Source organism: Pleurodeles waltl, chromosome 10 (assembly GCF_031143425.1).
Source record: "Pleurodeles waltl isolate 20211129_DDA chromosome 10, aPleWal1.hap1.20221129, whole genome shotgun sequence".
NCBI lineage: Eukaryota > Metazoa > Chordata > Amphibia > Caudata > Salamandridae > Pleurodeles > Pleurodeles waltl.
Genome location: NC_090449.1, coordinates 139,073,801 through 139,093,847, shown reverse-complemented (window position 1 = coordinate 139,093,847; position 20,047 = coordinate 139,073,801).

Genomic DNA, 20,047 nt, shown 5'->3' with positions numbered 1-20,047 from the left:
AAGCATTGTTGTCACTGTGGTCACTGGAGGTGGTAGGTAAAACGGTCTCCCCGTGTTAGGTTTCTGTCCACAGACCACCATTGAAGATCCTTCGCAGTGCTCCTGGAGATCCTTATTGACTCCTTGAGATCTCTGTTATGTAGAAACCACTAATTAGGGAGGAATCACTGGGTGGCCCTCATGTGCCAGCGTGCATGAGTGACTAACAGAATGCAGGAAGCGAACAGACCGAGCAGACGTGGAGGAGGATAGGCATGATTCACTGTGGTGTCCAGTACCGCCCCTTTGAACAGGGTGTGCTGAGAGCGCTCCAGATGAGATTCAGGGAAAACCCCAGGTTGAAGAACAACTGGGTTGACAAATGCAAGTGATGCTCACCAACTCTGGAGATCTGACTTTGAGCAACCAATCGTCCAGATAAGGGAATACTGGTATTCTGCACTGTCTGAGATATGCAGCCACCACTGCCATCACCTTTGTGAAGACTCAAGCTGCAGAAGTAAGACCAAATGGAAGGACTGCAAACTGGTAATGCTGCAACCCTACCGTGAGCCTGAGATACTTCCTGGAGGATAGGTATATGAAAATACACATCCTGCAAATCTATCCTGCAAGCTTTCTTTGTTGAGTGCAAGAAGCACCTGTGCTAGGTTCAGCATTTTGAATTTTTCCTGTTTGATGAACCATTTCAAAATCCACAGGTCTAGGATTGGCTGTAAACGACCATCCTTTTTGGGGATCAGGTGATAGCTTGAATAACATCCCTCACCCCTTTCCTGCTCAGGAACCAACTCCACTGCTCCCTTTAAAAGCAGATTTTGCACCTCCTGCTATAGCTGCAGCATATGTTCTTCCGAACAAAAATCTTTGCTAGGGAGGAAAGGCAGGGGGAAACTCCCAGAAGGGAAGGGCATACCCATTTCCTACAATGCCTAACACCTAACTGTCCATTGTTAAGGATTCCCACTCTTGAAGGAAATGAATCAACCTCCCTCCCACGGGTAAACCATGCTCATGAAGGATGGGAGAACTAGGTTTGCTTTCCTGAAAGGTTAGCAGAGGAGAATGAAGTACAGAAGGAGGAAGGCTGGTGGGCTGCACTTTGTTGCTTAGCTCTCCCATGACCTCTGTAGGATCTATAAAGGGGGTTGGCAGATTGCTGTTGTTTGAAGTGCTGCCTCCCACAAAAGGAGGAGCTCCCGCCAAACCCCCTAAACCTACGTAGAGGTCTGTACGTCATGGAGAGTGTAGGAAGACCTAAGGATTTGGCGGTGGCCTTGCTCTCCTTAAATCTCTCTAAGGCTTAATCCGCCCTGGTCCCACGCAACCTGGATCCATCGAAATGAAGATCTATTACCATGGACTGCAAATCTGGGGAGAACCCTGATCCTCTCAGCCAGATATGCAGCCTGTTGGCAATTGAAGGTCCTCATGGCCCTGGAAACAGATTCAGCCATCTGATTGGATCGCCTGCTTTGCTGCCGCCTGACTGTCCTGTAAGGGTGCTGCAAAATGACTCTGCACATCCTGCTGCAGTTTGGGGATGACTTCCTTGGCTGAACCCATCAACGCATGGATGTACCTGCACAGCAGGCAAGTGGCATTCAGAGACTTCAATGCCGTGCTCCCTGATGAAAACAATCATCTTCGGCTCCCTGTCAGGAGGAGTTGTGGGAAAGGAACCAGGTGCAGATCTCGAGGAACATAAAGCCTGTACAACCAGGCTTTCTCGTGTTGGATGCTGACTTAAAAACTGAGGATCTACTGGTTCTGCCCTATACCTCCTAACAATAGATTTTGAAACTGCAGGAGTAGAAACCGGCTTCCTCCACACATCTAAGACTGGTTCCAACAAAGCCTCATTGAATGGCAGCAGAAACTCTGATGCCACAGAAGAAGAATGGAGAACTTCAGTTAAGAAATATTTGACTTTAACTCAGTAGTGGGACTTTAACTCAGTAGTTCTGCTGCCTTCCTAACTACCTCATGATACGAGGTAACCTCTGGAGGGGTTATGCCCCCAGAGGATAATAACTCCCACTCTGGAGAAGTGTTTAGCCCACTCGCCATCTCAATGCCTTCAAACACCTGGGAAGGCACCGGAATCTCCTCTTCTTCTAGGTCCTGATATTGCTGGTCCTTAAAATACTGCTGCTCCTCTAAGAGCCTCAAGGCTTACCTACGTGATCTCAGCCTTGATTTCAACCATGGTGTCAAAAGAGAATGCACCGTTGTTGAAAAAGCCTGTTGCAGCACTAGGCGAAGCCAGTGTCAGCGCCAGGACCTTATTCTGAGCAGGGGTAGAGTGACTCGACTCCAGACAAGATCTCTCTGACCTTGGAATTGCCGGTGGTGCCGACAATTCCTGCGCATCAGATGGCGACAGTCTTTTTCTCGGTGCCATTACAGGCCATGGATACGGAGCTGTAGGCATGAAAGGAGCCTGCATATATGGCTCCGGGAAACCTCTCAGGGAGAAGGCAGATCGACCCGTGGGGCCCACAGGCACACCAGAGGGGCTGATTACTGTGTTAAAAATGCTATACGTAGCTTTTAAAAAGTTGGTAGGATCCGTTCCTGGGGCTGGAAATGTCGGATATTACTGCTCCTGCTGCGGAGGCTGAACCTGACCCGTAGCCTGCTCTTCAATCTCCTGATCTAGTGACGTGTGGTGGGGTATCGGCGGTACAGAGGACTCTGGGCCGTGTGTAGATAGTGACAATTTATTATTCTTTAGGAAGGTGAAACTATAGGTAATGAAAAGTTAATGGGGTAACAAAACATTGGTCGCAACAATCCCGGTTGACTCTTTCTTGTTTTAAACATCTCTGTTCTTTGTCTTCCTTTAGGTCTGGATGGCGTCAGATCGCGTGACCTCCCAGTTGGTACCGGAAAAAAAAACACAGGAGCAAAAAACAAGGGTAAGTGGTTTGTGGGGTTCTGTCGTAGTTTTAGTTTTTAGACATGCAGGGAGGGAGGAATAACTCTTGAGATAGAGGTGGAGGTGTAGATAGATAGGCCTGGTAGTGAGGGGTGAGAGGTTCTATGCACTCGTGACAAATATCTCTCTCAGTGCTCTGCCCAAGTTTTCACCCGTCTATTTCCGTTCTCTGTGATCCCCTTTTCTCGTGGCCTCCTCCGTTCCTCCCCTCGTCTCTCCTTCTCCTCTCCCCTGTACCCCAATAAGAAAACTGTGTTGTCGGCGTCCTTGTAACAAGGACTGTACCTTGTTAAGCCACGACCCTCCAGGGTCGTGGCGGACAGTGCTCTTTTCCGGGTCTCTGCTCTTTCTTGGATGCTCTCCGTGGGGTACTGGAACCCCCTCCGGTCCGTTCTTGTCCTCGTCAGCGCGCAGCGGTTTTTCCGCCTCCGTCTTCGGCGTTGTCCTTGGAGAAAACTCCTCCTCCTCCTTCCTGTAGTCCGTCGTTCCTTTTGATGGTGGAACCCGGATATCCGGGATCCAAGCGTCCGAAGGCGTTCCCATGTCTCCATGGGAACGCGCTTTTCCTCTGAGTGAGGCGCGCGAAAGGCGCCAGTCCGAGGAGCTGCAAGACGCGGTCGAGGAGACCCGTCTACATGACGTTACAGGAGAAAACTGCACCACAGGAGTCGTAGGTGATGCTGAGATTGCCACCAAATACAGCGCCAGTGACGCCTCGGGTGACTTTGGTAGTGGAGGAGACAGAGTGGGACTCACTTCCCAAGCCGAGCGACGCTGGGGCTTCGAAGCCAGAGACAAAGGTCGAGGGCTGGTGTCCTGAGATGAACGACACCATGAATTATGGCGTCTCTGCTTCTTGTGCAACTTCAAGGACCTATGGGATGACAACTCCTCTTGAGGCCTGGATCTACGACGGCCCTGCTTCTCCTTTCTAGCCTTCACCATAAATAGCTTTGCCTCCCTTTCTTTTGGAGCTTTAGGTTAATTCCCTAACACGAAGAGCATCCCCAGACATCGCAATCCAAACTAAGGCACCAAAGGCAGTTTTCGTGTGGATCAGTGACCGACATGTGACCTCCACACTCCCGAAAGTGTTGAAAGCCCCACTTCTTTGGTGGAGACATGGTCACAAACAAAACTTTGACAATGAAAATCCCCCTGAAACAGTGCAACTACACAAAGAGATAGAAAAATCGTTATGCGTCAAAGGCGCAGAAAAAAGGGAACTGATGTCGGCACGCCGGCGAGGACTTCTTATGGCTCCGATGACTTCAGATAGTCGCGTTCGGAGCCGTTCTGTTGTGACATCTTCGTTGACATGGAGAGCTAAAGGAAATATTTCCATCAAATGTTGGCGCATGGGGAGTATTCAAAAGGTGAGAAATACACAGGTAGATGTATCTATCAGAAACTATTACAGATTTGTTTGCTATTTTACATTTCATAAAGTGCACCTTCATTTAAATGACAGGGCACCCAGGCCAAAACAAAAGGTGCTCACAAGCTGACTCAAGGCAGTCAAATGACTTAACAAATAGTGTCTGTTTCTCTCAGTCCTCTGCCTGTTTTATTACTGCTGGATAACGAATACCAGTGTGCTAAGGAAATATAGCAATGGACAAGGGACTCATATCGGACATGTAAAAATTCAGTCCCCATCCATCTCTGCATAAATGTGAAAGGCTGCGTACATGTAACAGAGGCCAAAATGTAAAGTATGTATAGGCATTTCCATTCTGTAGGGTACAGTTAGTTAGGTATTGATGGAGCACTGTTCAAAGTAATAGGAAATACATAGGTAAAATGTCAAGGAGAGGGACAGATAAGGGCAGCCCAAGAAGCAGGGGCGTATGATGCCATCCTCATGCATAGGCTGCCTAAGAAAATACTTGGTACTTTGCAATGCTAGTTCCAAATCCGCCCACAATAAGAAAGTGTTCGCGGATGGTAGACGTCTCTCTGACTGCTTGATATAGAGAGAATATGCAAAATTTGTGTCTATTATCTAATGACCTTTAACGCATGAAACTGTTAACAAAAGATACATTTTCTATTCAAGCTTCCTTATTGAGAAATATGTCAGTAGAAAGTGGCTTCATCTTTGTCACCTGTGTTAGGGCAAATTTGCAGGATTTCAAAAGGTCATAGGCCGTGAATCAGAGGCTGCAGTGGCAGCCGGTTGCTTCCTCTGCTAACTCTGGTTTTTAGTCGCCAGTGGTTCAGGGAAAGAACTGACAAGCAGTGGCATTGCCTATGGAAGAACTATTGGCTTTGTCAATTTGTTTTAGCCATGTTCTTCAGCTACTGTGTTACATAGCTGAAAGTTAGAAAATAATTGTTTTGATGTAGCTAGTGATGACCGTGTGGGACAGTGATTCTTTTTTAGGTCTAAGCCTACCAGACAGCACAGCTGACTTGTTGTGGGCATTGTGAAAGCTTCTCTGGAAATGCATTTCACCCATTGCTTACTCTTGGCTTTGTGGTTTGTAATTCACATATCCTTGCTATTTGCTAGGTTTTATTTTATTATAGGCTATCCGGCTTGAGTCCGTCCCTCCCATGAGCATCCCTTGTTTACGGTATACTACAGAGTACTTGTTTTGTGTGGACAGGCCTTTAAATCGTGTTCTTGTACCAGTTGCTAGGGGTTCAAAGAAAGAGGTCAAATGTCAGGTTCCGTACTCTGAGGGAGCTTGATGTTTACTTTTCTTTCACTAACTTTAAAGTGAGAAAATGTGTGTGATAATCCATCATGCTGAGTACCCTTGCAAGAGGACAGGCTGTAGGATGTTATTTCTTCTATCATACAACAAAAATGAACTGTTCTGCTATTTCAGAACACATCAGAATTTGGAAAGTAGAAATAAAGCACATTTGATGTGTAATTTTGAAGGGTGGTTACAACCATTATTTTAATACGATCAAAACACATCAATACACTAGGGGCGTAATTTAGATTTCGGCGGACAGGTTACTTCGTCACAACAGTGACGGATAGCCAGTCCGCTGAAATCTAAATCCCATAGGAAACAATGGGATTTAGATTTCGGCGGATGGGCTATCTGTCACCATTGCAACAGAGTAAACTGTCTGCCGAAATCTAAATCAGGCCCCAGGTGATCACATTTTTACACATTATCATTTGTGCGCAGTAAAACTGTATGCCTGTGCAAATGTTGATGGTCATTTCAATTAGAAATGTGTTGTCTGTAATGGCAATGCACAACCATACCATGCATGCTCCACAATATGCCTCTTCACTTTACACTACTCCACTCTACAACACTATACTTTAAACCACTCCACCCTTCTGCACTCCATCTACTCCATTCTATGCCCTTCCACTCTACGCCATGCTCCTCCAATCTATGACACTCCACTCTATGACATACCATCGCACTCTACACCCCTCAACTCTAAAACACTCCACTCCACACAACACACTCCACTCTAATCTACCCCACTCCAATCTACCCCAGTCCACTCTATTCCAATCACCCACAATCTGCTCCACTCCACTTCACTACAGTCCACCCCAGTCTACTCCACTGTACCCCACCCATCTCAATCTACCACGCCCCACTCTGCCCCACCCCACACCAATGCACCCTACTCCAAACTACCCCACCCTATAATCTATCTCACTCCAATCTACCCCATTCCATGCCAATCTACCCTACTCTAGGCCACCCAATCTACCCCACTCCACTCCACTCTACCCCTGTTTACCCTACTCCAATCCACCCAGTCTTCCCCGCTCCACTCCAGTCTACCCTCAACACTCCACTCTACCCCATTCTACCACACTCCACTCCACCCCAATCTGCCCCACTCCACTCCAGTCTACCCCAATCCACTTCACTCCAGTCTACCCTACTCCAATCTAGCACACTTCCTCAAATCTACTATTCTCCACTCCAATCTAATCCACAACACCCCATTCCAATCTACTCCACTCCAATCTACCTAACTACAACCCAATCCATCTCAGTTTACCCCACTCCACTCTACTCTACCCCACTCCACTCTATCCCACTCCATCCAGCCATCCCCACTCCAATCTACCCCACTCCGATTCATCCCAATCTACCCCACTCCACTCCAATCTACCCTATTCGAATCCACCTAATCTACCTCGCTCCAATCCATCCCGCTCCACCCTAATCTACCTCACTCCACTCCAATGTACACCACTCCACTCCAGTGTACTCCTCTCAACTTCAATAAAATCTACTCCACTCTACCCCAATCCACAACACTCCCTACTTACCAATCTACCCCACCCCACTCTACTCCAATATACCTCACTCTACTCTACCCAACTCCATACCCAATCAACCCCACTCCAGACCCAATCTCCCCACACTCTACTCCAGCCTACCCCACTCAGCCCCAGTCTACACAATTCCACCCAATCTACCCATTCCAATCTACCCCATTACACTCCACTCTACCTCAACCGAATCTACCCAACTCCAGTTACCCTACTCCTCTCCAGTTTTCCATACTCCAATCTACCCCACTCTCCCCCACTGAAGTCTACCCCACTCCAGTCTACCTCACTCTACCCCAATCTACCCCACTACAATCTACCCCACTCCACTCTACCCCTATCTGCCCCACTCCACTCTGCCCAAATCTACCCCACTCCACTCTACACCAATCTACTCCACTCCACTCTACTCCACCACACCCTAGACCACTAACCTTAAGCCATGCTGAACAGCAGCCATACTGGTATACAACATGGTAAAAACAGATTGCCAATAGATCTCACATAGGCAAGACCTATTGGCTTTGCCAGTGTTTGTCTTAGTATAGGATTTTTCTCTACCTTCACCAAAAACATTGCTTATATCTGGTCTGAGCTGCAATTCACTGTTTTGACCTCGCATGACGACAGTGCCAAAAAAGGCTGCGCAGAGCAGTCTTTACCATGCAGTCTTTATCACACAGGAAAGGATTTGTACCTTTACCACACAGAAGTATTTTTCTTTTAAATAACATACTTTTTATGTTATTAAACAAGTTATTTTAGGGTTTGAGGATTGGTAGAGGTAAAGGGAGATGAAGGTGAGGGCTCCGGGTTTTGTAGAGGTGAGGGGAGGATGACAAAGGTTTTGGGGTGGGTAGAGCTAGAGGGACGGGAGGGTGGCTTGAGGGTTCAGGGTGAGTGGAGGTAAAGGGAGGTGAGGTGACGAAGATTTTTGGGTGGGCAGAGGTAGAGGGAGGTGAAAGTGGCTTGAGGGGTCAGGATGGATGGATGGATGGAGGTAAAAGGAGGTGAGTGTGACTGAGAGTGACTTGAGGGTTCAGGAGTGGGTAGAAGTAAAGGGAGGTGAGAGTGACTTGAGTATTCAGGGTGGGTAAAAGGGTGTTGAGGATGACTTGAGGGTTCAGGGTTAGGAAGAGATAAGAAGAGGTGAGAGTGACTGGAGGGTGCTGGAGTGGGTAGGTAAAGGTAAAACATACACCTTTCGAAATCACCACATGTTTATTGAGGAATAAAACACCCTTTAAATTATTGAAGATATAATGAATAAATAAGTAAATGTGACACAGCGGCAAACACGGCTAATTCAGAAAAGGACACACTGCATCACAACAGTCGTAAAAAAGTGACAAGCGGCCAAAATGTATGCTTTGGAAATTGGACACATGCCACAAAGTTTCGTTATTGCCAGTGGTTTGGATTCAGCTCTTGGAAATAATGGAAAGCAGAAGCTCCAATTTTGAGGGTGTCACGCTTACTTGCAAGAAAAAGCAAAAAAAAGGACTTCGTCCATGCTCCAGGGAAGCAAACAAAACACAAAGACAAAGTGAAGCCGACGGGAGCTGATTGTTCACCGATTAACAGAAAGAAAATACGAGCGACAATGAAGCGCACCAATGGTAAACTTTTTTAGAACGTTTTTGTAAACAATAAAATGCTGCAAGCGACAGCGCATGTGTGCTGTCTCAGGTGAGACCTAAAAATGGACATTATTTAATAGGCAGCAGTTGCAACTAAACACCTGGCTCACTCCTTAGGAAAGCTGATACCACTGTGTCCCCCCTGGTTTAGAATTTTAACCCCATAGCTGCCAGGCCTTTTGCCTCTCAGGTGCCATGCCTTTTCTGGCTATTTCGCATTTAGGCCCTCATAACGTTTTGTCCACATAAGCTACCCTCACCAAATATGTGTCCTTTTTTTTCAACACCCTAGGGATTGTAGAGGTACCCACAGTTTGTTGGTTCCCCTGGAGGAGACCAAGAAATTAGCCAAAATACAGCTAAAATTTCGTTTAAAAAAAAGAAAATGGTAAAAAGGGCTGCAGAAGAAAGCTTGTGTTTTTCCCCCTGAAAATGGCATCAACATAGGGTTTGTGGGGCTAAAATTACCATCTTCCCAGCTTTCAGGAAGAGGCAGACTTAAATCAGAAAAACATATTTTTCAACACAATTTTGGCATTTTACTGGGACATACCCCATTTTTACAATTTTTTGTGCTTTCAGCCTCCTTCGAGTTAGTGACAGAAATGGGTGTGAACCAACACTGGATCCCGGATAGCTAACCCGTTCTGAAAAGAAGACAAAATTCTGAATTCAGCAAGGGGTCATTTGTGTAGATCCTTCAAGGTTTTCCTACAGAAAGTAACAACTAAAATAAAAAAATATTGAAATTAAGGTGAAAAAAAGAGCCATTTCTGTCTACGTTTTCTTCTATAACTTTTTCCAGCTATGGCATATTTTTGAAAGCATACACTGTTACGTCTGCTGGACTCCTCTGGTTGCGGGATATATAGGGCTTGTAGGTTCATCAAGAACCCTAGGTACCCAGAACTAGTAATAGAGCTGCACCTTGCAATGGGTTTCATTGTATACCGGGTATACAGCAATTCATTTGGTGAAATATAAAGAGTGAAAAATAGGTATAAAGGAAACCTTTGTATTTCCAGAATAGGCACAAGGTAAGGTGTTTAGAAGCAGTGGTTATTTGCACATCTCTGAATTCTGGGTTCCCCATACTAGCATGTGAATTAAAGGGCATTTCTCAAATAGACATCTTTTTTACACTCTGTCTTACATTTGGAAGGAAAAAATGTAGAGAAAGACAAGTGGCAATAACACATGTTCTTCTACTATGTTTTCCCCAAGTTTCCCAATAAAAATAGTACCTCATTTGTGTGGGTAGGCCTAATGTCCACAACAGGAAAGGCGACATGGACACATCACATTTTTACATTGGAATCTGACGAATTTTTGGTAAAGTGCCTGGCTGTGGATTTTGGCCTCTAGCTCAGCCGACACCTAGGGAAACCTACCAAACCTTTGCATTTTTAAAAATAGACATCTAGGGGAATCCAGGATGGGGTGAGTTGTGGGGGTCTCAACAGGTTCTGTTACCCAGAATCCTTAGTAAACCTAAAAATTTGGCAAAAAGACACTTTTTCCTCACATTTCGGTGATAGAAAGTTCTGGAATCTGAGAGGAGCCACAAATTTTCTCCCACCCATCATTCCCCCAAGTCTCCCGATAAAAATGGTACCTCACTTGTTTGGGTAGGCCTAGTGCCCACAACAGGAAATGCCCCAAAACACAACATGGACACATCACATTTTCTCAATGAAAACTGACCTGTTGTTTGCGAAGTGCCTAGCTATGGATTTTGGCCTCTAGCTCATCCGGCACCTAGGAAAACCTAGCAAACCTGGGCATTTCTGAAAACTAGACACCACGGGGAACCCAGGATGGGATAACTTGTGGCGCTCTCACCAGGTTCTGTTACCCAGAATCCTTAGCAAACCTCAAAATTTGGCAAAAAAAAAAAACACTTTTCCTCTCATTTTGGTGCTGCAAAGTTCTGGAATCTGAGGGGAGCCACGAACTTGCTTCTACCCAGCATTCCCCCAGGTCCCCCGATAAAAATGGTACCTCACTTCATCAAAATTATCAAATAAAAAACTACCTGTTTTTGCAGGGGCACCTGCGTTTTTGGTCCTGGGCTCAGCAGCCATCTAGGGAAACCTACTAAACCCAGACATTTCTGAAAACTAGACACCCAAGGGAGTCCAGAAAGGTGTGACTTGCCTGGATCCCCGAGTGATTTCTTACCCAGAATCCTCATCAAACCTCAAATTTAGCTAAAAAATCAATTTTTTTCCACAGTTCTGTGAGGGATTACCACCTAGACACAAATTTCTTACCACCCAACATTCCCCTCAGTCTTCCAATAAAAATGATATCTCACTTGTGTAGGTGGGCCAAGTGCCTGTGACGGGGAAGAGCCAAAAACATGTTGAAATTGAGGTGGAACCATAGCGTGCCCTAAAGGGCGGTTTGAAAAAAACCATTTTTAGGCTGACAAGCGGGCAGAATTTTCATCAGTATAGATGCAACAATGCTGGCTGGTAGGAATTTTGTGGATTCTTGCAGATTCAGGAAGGTTCCATCACAAAAATGTGGGAAAAATGTGTGATTTCAAGCATAGTTGGAGTTTTGCAGGGCATTGTGGGTAAGAAAATGGTGCAGGGTGCATGTGAAGCACACCACCCTGGACTCACCTAGATGTTTTAGTTTTCAGATGTGTGTAGGTCTCATAGATTTTTCTACCAGCAGCGTCCCAAAGTCCAAAAAGTGCAACCCTCAACATTCCAAGTGGGATGATTTTGAGAGTTAGCCAAGCTCTCATGGCCCAAATGTAAAACTAAAACCCAAAACAATCAAATGTCCTCTTGCTTGCCATTGGGATAAGATCTTTTAGTGTGTGGGTGGAGAGCTGAAAGACTGTTACCCCCTTCAGTTGGGGTGGAGGCATAACCATGCCCATACTGGTTAGTAGCCACCACCCCACAATTTGTTTTTTATTCCCTGGCATCTAGTAGGCTTTCTGTCCCCCAGGGAGTGGATCGGGGGTAATTGCCCCATCTGCCCACCGGTGGGCAGAACAACTTTGTCCCCATTTATTTGAAAAAAAATCTTCCCTGGTCTCTGCTGGGCTTTCCGCCCTCCTTGGGGGCAGATGAACCTTAGAAAAATAGGCTGATCTGCCCCCAAGGGGAGCGACACTTGCCGAAGGGGCTGCCCCCAAACAAAACACACACACCAATCCCTGGTGCCTAAGTGGTTTCTGCCACCCTCCTAATAGAAATGGGACGATCTGCTCCCAAGGTGGGCAGAAATGGCCTAAAATAAAATTGTCCCCCAGGGGAGCGACCCTTGCCTAAGGGGTCGCTCCCCATCTGTAAAAAAACAAAAGAAGTCCCTGGTGTCTAGTGGTTTCTGCCCCCCTTGGGGCAGATCGGCCTAATTAAAATGGGTCGATCAGCCCCCAAAGGAGGTAGAAATGGCCTAAAATAAATTTGTCCTCCAGGGAAGTGACCCTTGCCTGGGGGCTCTCTCCCCACCTCTAAAACAATATTTTTTCAAAATATTGTCCCTGGTGCCCTGGGGCAGATCGGCCTAATTAAAATAGGCCAATTTGCCCCAGGGGCCATAAAAGGTCCAATAAATAATGGCCCCTATGGGAGCGACACTTGCCAAAGGGGTCACTCTCCTTTATTGTTTGCATAATCAAAACACAAATCCCTGGTGTCGAGTGGGCATTTCTGTAGCCCGATCGTTTCACGATTGGGCTGCAGAAATGCTCAGAGAGACATGAAAGAAAAGGAAAGGTGTTTCCTTTCCTTTCATGCCCCTCTGCCTGCTCCTACCCCCGATCGGAAGAGAAATGCTTTCATTTCTCTTCCGATCGCGCTGGAAGCTGAGCTTTCAGTGCAAGGTGGAGGCGACCTCTGATGAGGTCAGTGCGCAATCGCGCGCCGTCATCAGACGTCACTGGGGGAGGGTGGGGGATCGAGTGTGGAAAGGGAAGCGATTTCCCTTCCATCCCTGGCCTGAAGGCCCTCAGGGGGAGCGCTGGCACTTCCCCTGAGGGCCAATCAAGGACGTAATGGTTATGTCCTTGGCGCCTCAGCGCTGCACCACTGGACGTAACCATTATGTCCTTGGCGGCCAAGTAGTTAAGCACATTTATTTCCCAGAGTTTTTACTCATTTGCCCTATCTTAACAGATCAGCAGAAAAGTGAGGCCATGAGTAGATGGAGGAAGGGTTGTTCTAAAGGTTGTCAGTTGTTATTCACAGTATTTTACATCAGGAGCCATTACATTGCTGCCAGAACAACGAGAGTCATTACATCATCAGGATTACTTTTACATTGCAACTTTGCCACTGGGTAGTTATAGTTAGGACCTAGTTTCATTGAGAAAAAGTGTTTTTTTCTTGCCTGTGGCCCTCATTCCAACCCTGGCATAGACCGCCAGGGTGGCTGATGACGGAAGCACCGCCAACAGGCTGGCGGTGCTTCAAACGTCATTCCGACCGCGGCGGTACAGCCTCGGTCGCCCAGCCGGGTCCGGCGGTTTCCCGCCGGATTAACCCCGGCTGGGAGAATCCTCCATGGCGGCGCTGCAAGCAGCGCCGCCATGGGGATTCTGACCCCCTTCCCGCCAGCCTGTTTCTGGCAGTTTTCACCGCCAGGAACAGGATGGCGGGAACGGGTGTCCTGGGGCCCTGGGGGCCCCTGCACTGCCCATGCCACTGGCATGGGCAGTGCAGGGGCCCCCTAACAGGGCCCCATGGAGCTTTTCACTGTCTGCTTAGCAACTGCACCCGTCGCACACCTGCAACACCGCCGGCTCCATTCGGAGCCAGCTTCAGTGTTGCAGGCCTCTTTCCCGCTGGACCGGCGGGCGCTATATTGGCTAGCGCCCGCCGGCCCAGCAGGAAAGTCAGAATGGCCCCAGCGGTCTTCCGACCGCGGAGCGGCCATGTGGCGGTTCCCGCCAGGCGGGCGGCGACTGCCGCCCGCCGGGGTCAGAATGACCCCCTATTTCTTTTGCGCGGTTTGATGAATCATCATGAAATTTTCGCAAAGAATTTGCCAGCCACATCAACTGCTGTCTGTAGCAGCTGATGTGGCTGGGGTGATCCGTCAAGCGGGGGCTGAGAAAAAGGGGGGTGTCCCAAAACGCTTTTTCCCCCAAAACGCTTTTTCTCCCATTCATTTTTCCACAGGGATTTTGAACAGCGATAGTGCAGAACCCACTGGACGGAATTACACATAATTTGGCAGAAAGCTAGGGCCTAGTCAAGAAAGCAACATTTTTGTGATTTGGTGTAAATCCATTCAGTAGTTTTAGAGAAATTAGACTGTCCAAATTTATAAATATAGGGAGGCGAAGGATTTGCGACCCCTTCCAATGTCGTGCTGAGATCTGATTGGCTGCCAAAACTTCAATAAGGAAGTCTTGGCAGCCATGTTGAGCCTCAGCCGAGTCCCAGAAAACAGTAAAAAAAAGAAAAAAAAAGAAAAGGGGCCAGGGTATGGACACCCTGACCCCTTAGCTCTGGTGGTGAGGTCCTAGAGGGACCCCTCAGGGCTAAAAAACACTTTTTGTTTTAAAATGTTGCCGCAAATTTGAGACGGGGTCCTGAATCCGTGGCAAAAAGTTAAAAAAAAGAATAGCAATAACTATAATTTATGCCCAAGGTAACTATAACTTGCGTCCTCGCCATGCACTGCTAATTACCCCACAAATTAAAGCACTCATGACATCTTTGATAACATCATTGATAACATCAATGTTATATTTACAGTAAACTTTTTGACGAAATAACTGTGCATGGTGGGGACACGAGTTATAGTTACCTTCAGGCACGAGTTAAAGTTCCTTGAGATAATTCTAAATTTAACAGGTGAATTTCTATGGTTTTGTACATTTAAAAGGGGAGCCTAACTGTAGGAGGCTGGACTGGCTTGTAGTGAGTACCAAGGGGTACTTACACCTTGCACCAGGCCCAGGTATCCCTTATTAGTGTATAGGGTGTCTAGCAGCTTAGGCTGATAGATAATGGTAGCTTAGCAGAGCAGCTTAGGCTGAACTAGGAGACGTGTGAAGCTACTACAGTACCACTTAGTGTCATATGCACAATATCATAAGAAAACACAATACACAGTTATACTAAAAATAAAGGTACTTTATTTTTATGACAATATGCCAAAGTATCTTAGAGTGTACCCTCAGTGAAAGGATAGGAAATATACACAAGATATATATACACAATAGCAAAAATATGCAGTATAGTCTTAGAAAACAGTGCAAACAATGTATAGTTACAATAGGATGCAATGGGGAAACATAGGGATAGGGGCAACACAAACCATATACTCCAAAAGTGGAATGTGAACCACGAATGGACCCCAAACCTATGTGACCTTGTAGAGGGTCGCTGGGACTATTAGAAAATAGTGAGAGTTAGAAAAATAACCCTCCCCAAGACCCTGAAAAGTGAGTGCAAAGTGCACTAAAGTTCCCCTAAGGACAAAGAAGTCGTGTTAGAGGAATAATGCAGGAAAGACACAAACCAACAATGCAACAACTGTGGATTTCCAATCTAGGGTACCTGTGGAACAAGGGGACCAAGTCCAAAAGTCACAAGCAAGTCGGAGATGGGCAGATGCCCAGGAAATGCCAGCTGCGGGTGCAAAGAAGCTTCTACTGGACAGAAGAAGCTGCGGTTTCTGCAGGAACGAAAAGGGCTAGAGACTTCCCCTTTGGTGGACTAGCCGTGGAGAGTCGTGCAGAAGTGTTTTCCCGCCGAAAGAACGTCAACAAGCCTTGCTAGCTGCAAATCGTGCGGTTAGCGTTTTTGGACGCTGCTGTGGCCCTGGAGGGACCAGGAGGTCGCAAATTGGACCAGGAGAGAGAAGGGACATCGTGCAAGACAAGGAGCCCTCTCAGCAGCAGGTAGCACCCGGAGAAGTGCCAGAAACAGGCACTACGAGGATGCGTGAAACGGTGCTCACCTGAAGTTACACAAAGGAGTCCCACGTCGCCGGAGACCAACTTAGAAAGTCGTGCAATGCAGGTTAGAGTGCCGTGGACCCAGGCTTGGCTGTGCACGAAGGATTTCCGCCGGAAGTGCACAGGGGCCGGAGTAGCTGCAAAAGTTGCGGTTCGCAGCAATGCAGCCCAGCGAGGTGAGGCAAGGACTTACCTCCACCAAACTTGGACTGAAGAGTCACTGGACTGTGGGAGTCACTTGGACAGAGTTGCTGGATTCGAGGGACCTCGCTCGTCGTGCTGAGAGGAGACCCAAGGGACCGGTAATGCAGCTTTTTGGTGCCTGCGGTTGCAGGGGGAAGATTCCGTCGACCCACGGGAGATTTCTTCAGAGCTTCTGGTGCAGAGAGGAGGCAGACTACCCCCACAGCATGCACAAACAGGAAAACAGTCGAGAAGGCGGCAGGATCAGCGTTACAGAGTTGCAGTAGTCGTCTTAGCTACTTTGTTGCAGTTTTGCAGGCTTCCAGTGTGGTCAGCAGTCGATTCCTTATCAGAAGGTGAAGAGAGAGATGCAGAGGAACTTGGCTGAGCTCTTGCATTCGTTATCTAAAGTTTCCCCAGAGACAGAGACCCTAAATAGCCAGAAAAGAGGGTTTGGCTACCTAGGAGAGAGGATAGGCTAGCAACACCTGAAGGAGCCTATCACAAGGAGTCTCTGACGTCACCTGGTGGCACTGGCCACTCAGAGCAGTCCAGTGTGCCAGCAGCACCTCTGTTTCCAAGATGGCAGAGGTCTGGAGCACACTGGAGGAGCTCTGGACACCTCCCAGAGGAGGTGCAGGTCAGGGGAGTGGTCACTCCCCTTTCCTTTGTCCAGTTTCGCGTCAGAGCAGGGCTAAGGGGTCCCCTGAACCGGTGTAGACTGGCTTATGCAGAATTGGGCACATCTGTGCCCAAGAAAGCATTTCGAGAGGCTGGGGGAGGCTACTCCTCCCCTGCCTTCACACCATTTTCCAAAGGGAGAGGGTGTCACACCCTCTCTCAGAGGAAGTCCTTTGTTCTGCCATCCTGGGCCAGGCCTGGCTGGACCCCAGGAGGGCAGCTGCCTGTCTGAGGGGCTGGCAGCAGCAGCAGCTGCAGTGAAACCCCAGGAAGGGCAGTTTGGCAGTACCAGGGTCTGTGCAACAGACCACTGGGATCATGGGATTGTGCCAACTATGCCAGGATGGTATAGAGGGGGCAATTCCATGATCATAGACATGTTACATGGCCATATTCGGAGTTACCATTGTGAAGCTACATATAGGTAGTGACCTATATGTAGTGCACGCGTGTAATGGTGTCCCCGCACTCACAAAGTTCAGGGAATTGGCTCTGAACAATGTGGGGGCACCTTGGCTAGTGCCAGGGTGCCCTCACACTAAGTAACTTTGCACCTAACCTTTACCAGGTAAAGGTTAGACATATAGGTGACTTATAAGTTACTTAAGTGCAGTGTAAAATGGCTGTGAAATAACGTGTACGTTATTTCACTCAGGCTGCAGTGGCAGGCCTGTGTAAGAATTGTCAGAGCTCCCTATGGGTGGCAAAAGAAATGCTGCAGCCCATAGGGATCTCCTGGAACCCCAATACCCTGGGTACCTCAGTACCATATACTAGGGAATTATAAGGGTGTTCCAGTAAGCCAATGTAAATTGGTAAAATTGGTCACTAGCCTGTTAGTGACAATTTGAAAGAAATGAGAGAGCATAACCACTGATGTTCTGGTTAGCAGAGCCTCAGTGAGACAGTTAGGCACCACACAGGGAACACATACATATAGGCCATAAACTTATGAGCACTGGGGTCCTGACTAGCAGGGTCCCAGTGACACATAACAAACATACTGAAAACATAGGGTTTTCACTATGAGCACTGGGCCCTGGCAAGCAGGATACCAGTGAGACAGTGAAAACACCCTGACATACACTCACAAACAGGCCCAAAGTGGGGGTAACAAGGCTAGAAAGAGGCTACTTTCTCACACAACCCCCCCCCCAAACGAAGGACAATAAGGCTAACCTTGGCCATTTGAGACTTTATTGTCTAAGTGGTGATAAGTAGAGAGTAGCTCTGCAATAGACTGGTTACTCCCTTTATCATCCACTATATGGTTACTTCCCTGTGGGGATGTAAACCACCCTGTTTGAAGTTTTTTAGCTAAGCAACAATGTGAAGATGTATTTTCAGAGTTTCTATCAGTAAGTTTTAGTTTAGAGCAGTGGGAATTATCCACTGAACCTATTTGTAGTGATGGAAATGCCAGACAGGGATGCTGTCTCAGAAAAGCCATAGCTGGGCAAAAACTTTGTTCATATGGCTGGAAGAGAGAACAGGGATGCTGTTTCTCTTGGGTTGGAGCAGGGCAGGGATGCTGTTCTATGAGCTCCACACTAGGGCAGGGATGCTGTCCTAAGTGTTGTGAGGCAGTGCAGAGTTTCTGCACTAAAGTTTCTCTGGGAGGGTTGGAGGGATGCTCCATGTTAACTAAAATGGTGCTCTTTTTCTCACCAATGTTAGTTATCCCACAGAGAGGTACTTCTACCTCAGGGAGTCCAGCTTTGCCAGCTGATGATTCCCTTGGAACAGGTGCCACCCCAGGAGAGGTTTCTCCCACCACAGGAATGGTATCCTGAATGGTAGGGTGGTTAGGGGATACTGTGATACCCTTTTTACCTGTTGATGTAGAGGGATCCTGAGTTTTCAGGCCTTCTCTCCTTTGCTTTTTCATTTCACTAGAAATGAGAGGGAACGATTCCTCAGGGATGCCCAGCATGGCTGCATGGGCATAAAACTCTACATCAGCCCAACCTGAGGCCTCTAGGTCATTACCTAAGAGACAGTCTACAGGTAAGCTAGGTGATACCACCACCTGCTTAGGGCCAGTAACTCCACCCCAACTAAACTGAATTATAGCTAAGGGAAGAAACTTAGTGGAGTTATGGACATCAATAATTTTATACTGTTGTCCAATGATGTGTTGTTCAGGAGCCACTAGGTTTTCAGTCACCAAAGTGATACTGGCACCTGTGTCCCTGTAGGCCAAGGCCTCAACACCATTTATTGAAACTGTCTGCCTGTACTTATCCATTGTAAGGGGACAAGCAGCCAGTGTGGCAAGGCCAATGCCACTAGGTGTGACAGAAACTGTCTTGGGACTGACTACCCCAGTTTCTATGATGGACCCATAAGTGAACCCAACTACACCCTTAACTTGACTGTTGCCAGCAGTCCCACCACTAGTACCACTACTGCTAGGGGCACTAGAGCTTGATGTATTAGTGGTGGTAGGCTCAGGGGGTTTACCTGGACAGGACTTATCCCCTGGCCTATGGCCTCTATTTTTACACACAAAGCACCAAGGCTTTTTAATGTGTGCAGGTTGAGAAGAAGAATTAGTTTTATCCCCACCCTCTGAAGAGTGTTTAAGATTTGAAGTGGGATCTTTGGTTTTACCCTTATCCCCATGCTTATCTTGAGATTTTTCACCATCTTTCTTCTTATTGCCATCTTTGTCACCCCCTGTATGAACTTTTCTGTTCACCCTTGTTCTGACCCATTTGTCTGCCTTCTTTCCCAATTCTTGGGGAGAGGTCAGATCAGAGTCTACCAGGTACTGGTGCAACAAATCAGACACACAATTATTAAGAATATGCTCTCTCAGGATCAAGTTATACAGGCTGTCATAATCAGTCACTTTACTGCCATGTAACCACCCCTCCAAGGCCTTCACTGAATGGTGAATGAAATCAACCCAGTCTTGTGAAGACTCCTTTTTGGTCTCTCTGAACTTTATCCTGTACTGTTCAGTGGTTAAGCCATAACCATCCAGGAGTGCATTCTTAAGAATTTGGAAATTATTAGCATCATTTTCTTTCACAGTAAGGAGCCTATCCCTACCTTTTCCACTAAATGATAGCCATAGGATAGCAGCCCACTGCCTTTGAGGGACATCCTGTACAACACAGGCCCTCTCAAGTGCAGCAAACCACTTGTTAATGTCATCCCCCTCCTTATAAGGGGGAACTATCTTATGCAGATTCCTGGAATCATGCTCTTTTGCAGGATGACTATGGGGAATACTGCTGCTGCCACCATGGGTTTCTAAACCCAACTTCTGTCTTTCCTTCTCTAATTCTAAAGACTGTCTATCCAAATCCAGCTGTTGCTTTTTAAGCTTCAGTCTGGTTTGTTCCACTCTCAATCTATTGAGCTCCCTTTCTAACAATCTGTCATCA